Source organism: Pongo abelii, chromosome 14 (genome assembly GCF_028885655.2).
Source record: "Pongo abelii isolate AG06213 chromosome 14, NHGRI_mPonAbe1-v2.0_pri, whole genome shotgun sequence".
Taxonomy (NCBI): Eukaryota; Metazoa; Chordata; class Mammalia; order Primates; family Hominidae; genus Pongo; species Pongo abelii.
Genome location: NC_071999.2, coordinates 108,406,176 through 108,410,311, shown reverse-complemented (window position 1 = coordinate 108,410,311; position 4,136 = coordinate 108,406,176). Strand labels below are relative to the sequence as shown.

Below are 4,136 nucleotides of genomic sequence, written 5' to 3'. Positions count from 1 at the left end.
GATAGCACAACAGGGTGACTAGAGTCAACAGTAGTTTATTGTAGATTTCAAAATAACTAAGAGTATAATTGGAATATGTGTAACACAAAGAAATGATAAAAGCTTGAGGTGCTGGATACCCCATTTTCCCTGATGTGATATGTGATTATTACTTATTGTATGCTGGTATCCAAATACCTCATGTACTGCATAAATATATACACCTACTATGTACCCATACAAATTAAAATTAAAAATAAAAAGAGGACAATTTGAATATTATGCAGACATGAAAATTGATGAGTTAAAAATGAATTTGCTCTTAAGAGAGCAATTTATAATCTTAGGTTTATAAAATGAAGAGAAAAGAGTGTACAGGTTTATATTACTACATACTTACATATATGCATATATGTGAGTGTATCATTTTATGAGTAAGCATAAAAATGAGGATAAAAACACCCCAAGGTGGTGACATTAAGTGGATGTGCCATAGGTGCAGGCAAAAAGAAAAAGATAAAAAAGGATGAGAGTTATGGCAACCTAGCTTCATTTGGTGGCCCTTTAACATAGAAATAAGTACGATGGGATTGAGTGATGGGAATCCCATCATTCACCACCAACCCGAATGATGGGATTTCTCCTCTAATATTTGATATTTTCTTTCTTTTAACTTTTCTTGCAACCACCCAGAAGATTCCAAGTTCTCCACAATTCAACTAGGAATTCTACCTATTTCTGTTACAGTTTCCAAACCAAAAACTGCTGTCTCCCCTCAAATTCTAATTTCCCATGGCCAGCTGTGCTCTCCCATGTGCTGCAGGTCCAGCGTGGGCCTGGTGGGCCCTCTTCTTGTGGAGTCAAGGTCTGTTCTGACCTGGTCAAAGCTCTGGCTCTCAGTAATATTTGCTGAACAAATCAGATGGAAGGAAACCTCTGCTTTGTGGTCAGGGCTTTTTATTCAAGCAAAGCTCTGGCATTGAGGAGAAAATATGAATTTGAAGAAAGATCTTCTTTCAAGCTGAGATTGATTTCTTCTTGGAATCAATACTGCATTTGCAGAGTTGGGCAAAGCAAAATTGATGAAGGTCCCAAGGCAGATTGTGCTAGTAAAAAATGGAACACATGAATACTAGAGAGAGTCCTCTCTTGAAACGGGCAGAATTTGGCTTCTGAGGGGAATTTTCTAAACAATTTTAAATACTAATTTGTGAATATATGTGCATTTTTTTTACTGTGCAATATGGGCTTGATCTGCACAGCCATGATGGAGTTGGGCTGGTCCTGAACCCTGCCACCAGTGTTCCGGGCTTTCTCAGCTTACTCTGGTTGGCACAGTTCTGCAGCAGAGTGCTCCCCTCATCAAGGCAGCACTTCAGCTGGGGCCATCTCAGCTGTAGCGCTTCGCCGGTGGACCTCACATTTGCTGCGTTGGTTGCATGTTGCTCTGCCTGTGGAGTTGTGTGAAACAGCGGTGACTTCTGACATCCTTACTAATTACTTTTCTTTTTCTGAGTCAACATCTTCTTTCTTTGATTCTCATGTTTGCGACTATTCTCGGAAATTAAATTCCAATTTAATTACACAGAGTGGGCTTTTATTTGTTCCCCATTAATAATTATGAAATGTAACGTTTTGAGCATTGAAACGCCTATTCATCTCATTTTTGGCAAATGATCTTTTAAAATATAAAAATGATTTTTTAGCTAATAGTAAATTGAGGTATTTTCTGCACAGTGGTTGTAACACTGAGATTGGGTCTGTTAAATTCTTGACTACTGTTTTCTTTAGAACAGAAATGTCTCTGTGAAGGTTTTGATAGTGACTTATTTTTCTCCTTGGAAGAAGATAGCAATAAAACTGTGTGTGCATGTAGTTTATTTTTTTACTCCCAAAGTATCTTAGAATTGCAGTGCTTTAAAGTCTTCTTTAGAGAATATCAAGTTTTCTTTTCTGGGAATTAGTGGTTAGCTCATAAAGTTTTAAATTGCCATTGTATTAAGAATGTTCACTACTGGTTATGTATGTAAAGGAAATGAAAACAATATGTCAAAAAGATACCTGCACTCCTGTGTTTATTGTAGCCCTATTCACAATAGCCAAGATATAGAACCAACCTGTGTCCATCAGTGGATGAATGGAAAGAGAAAATGTACATATACACAGTGGAGTATTTTTCAGTCATAAAAAAGAATGAAATCCTGTCATTTGTGGCAACATGAATGAGCATTGGAGGACATTATGTTAAGTGAAATCAGCCAGGTTTAGGAAAGCAAATACAATATGACCTCATTCATATGTGGAATCTAAAAAGTTGTTCTCATCGACTTAGAAAATAGAATTGTGGTTGCTAGAGGCTAGGGAGGGTCAGGGGAGAGGAGGATGGTGAAAAATTGGTCAGTGGGTACAAAGCTACGGTTAGATAGGAGGTATAAGTTCTGGTGGTCTATTGCATAGTTGGATGACTAGTTAACAATGATGTGTTGCATGCTTGAAAACAGCTATCAGAAAGGTTTTAGAATGCTCTGATCACAAACAATAAGTGTTTAAGGATGTGCTAATCACCCTAATTCAATCATTATACAATTTACACATGTATCAAAACATCATGTTGTGCCCCACATATATGTAAAATTATGATGTGCCAATCTTAAAAAAAACAATGTTTATAATTCAATTTTGCTTTTACTATTGTTAAAATGTTTTATCTCCATTACTTAGAATACTGCGTGATGTGATCATAGAGCCTTCCACGTAACATTCGCTAATGCCCTTGATTCTTTACATATGTTACCTCAATCCTGCTGTGAATAAATGATTGTCCCCACTTTAAGGATTGTCCCCACTTTGAGGAAATGGAGTTTGGGGATAGTTGAGCGACTTGGTTAAGATCATCTGGCTAGTAGATGGTGAAGCCAGGCATTCTATCTGGTAGAATGATGTGGCTTTCCCAAACCTCATCCTGTGTTATCTCAGAGCTACTCAGAGGTATAGAATGAGGCAAATAGATTTGGGCTCTGGATTGAGAGACAGACATAGCACCTGCAAATTCTATTCATATCCCAGCGATGCGAATCCCCTTTCTTCTTTTACCATGCTTTCATAGGGTTTTTTGTTTTTCTTTCTACCACTGCCTAACTGTATGCACCCTTTAGTCTCTTGGCTCTTCTGTAAATATTGACCTTCTCAGTCCGCACGTCTTCTCCTGTGGCTCCATTTCACATTTCCGGATCTAGCTGCACCTCTGTCTCTGACTTTTCTTTCTCTCACTCCATCTGCTTTGGCCACTTGAAAATTACAGAGTCAACTGCTACTCATCAGTGAATGAGAAGAGTGCTTTAAGAAGAGGAAATACGTGCCTAAAATAATGTACATAGCGTCGTCCCTATTCCCTTTTCACTCACAAATAAAAGAAGAGTTTCAGATGATTCAAAAACTCACAATCTACTTTTGAAAAGCATATTATCTCAGGAAGGATACAAAATGTTCTAATCAGAATTATATAAATAGCCTAAACATACACACACAGTAGTGTGGATGGTAAATATGGTTGTGGGCTGTGGGGAAGGGGCTCAGATCTCAGATAAAGGTAGGTTGGTTTAACCTGGCTGTTAGGACCAAATATCACTTAATTAGAAAGGCTTGATGCAGCCATAGGAACTAGAGATGATTTCTATTTGGGAACATAGGCTGTCTAGGAGAGTTCTTTTTACCTTTTCTGAGTTCTGAGCCAATTTGCCTGAAACATATGTCAGATTTATACTTTATTTTTAAGAAGTACAGAGAAAAAAAATAAAGGAGTAAAAAGCAGTGCCAGCTTCTGCTTAAAAGATTATTTTTAAAAAGCTGAAATCAAATCAGTGAACTTCAAGTACATGTGTTATGTTATCAGTTATTCTAACTCAAAACCCATGATATGCTGATGTATCCAGTGCCGGAGCATGCTGACCTCGGAGGCTCTCTCACTTCTCTGTGCTCCCTCTGCCTCAGCTCTGTGCAACTGGACCAGAAGAGTGGGAGCAATTAACCTGTCAGTGTCTCCCATTTTTAGTACCTTATAATTTGCATATGAACCAAAAGAAGAGGTAAATTGTGAAATTTTAAACTTAATTTTCCTAGAAGAGTGAATAGTGATATGTTTCTCTTTCACAGCATGT

At 37.7% G+C, this 4,136-nt stretch overlaps 1 protein-coding gene across 3 annotated transcripts in view; it reads left to right on the top strand.

Moving 5' to 3' along the window:
- Positions 1-4,136, top strand: part of FGF14 (fibroblast growth factor 14) — a 677,860-nt gene that overhangs the window by 184,230 nt on the left and 489,494 nt on the right. The window lies entirely within an intron of this gene.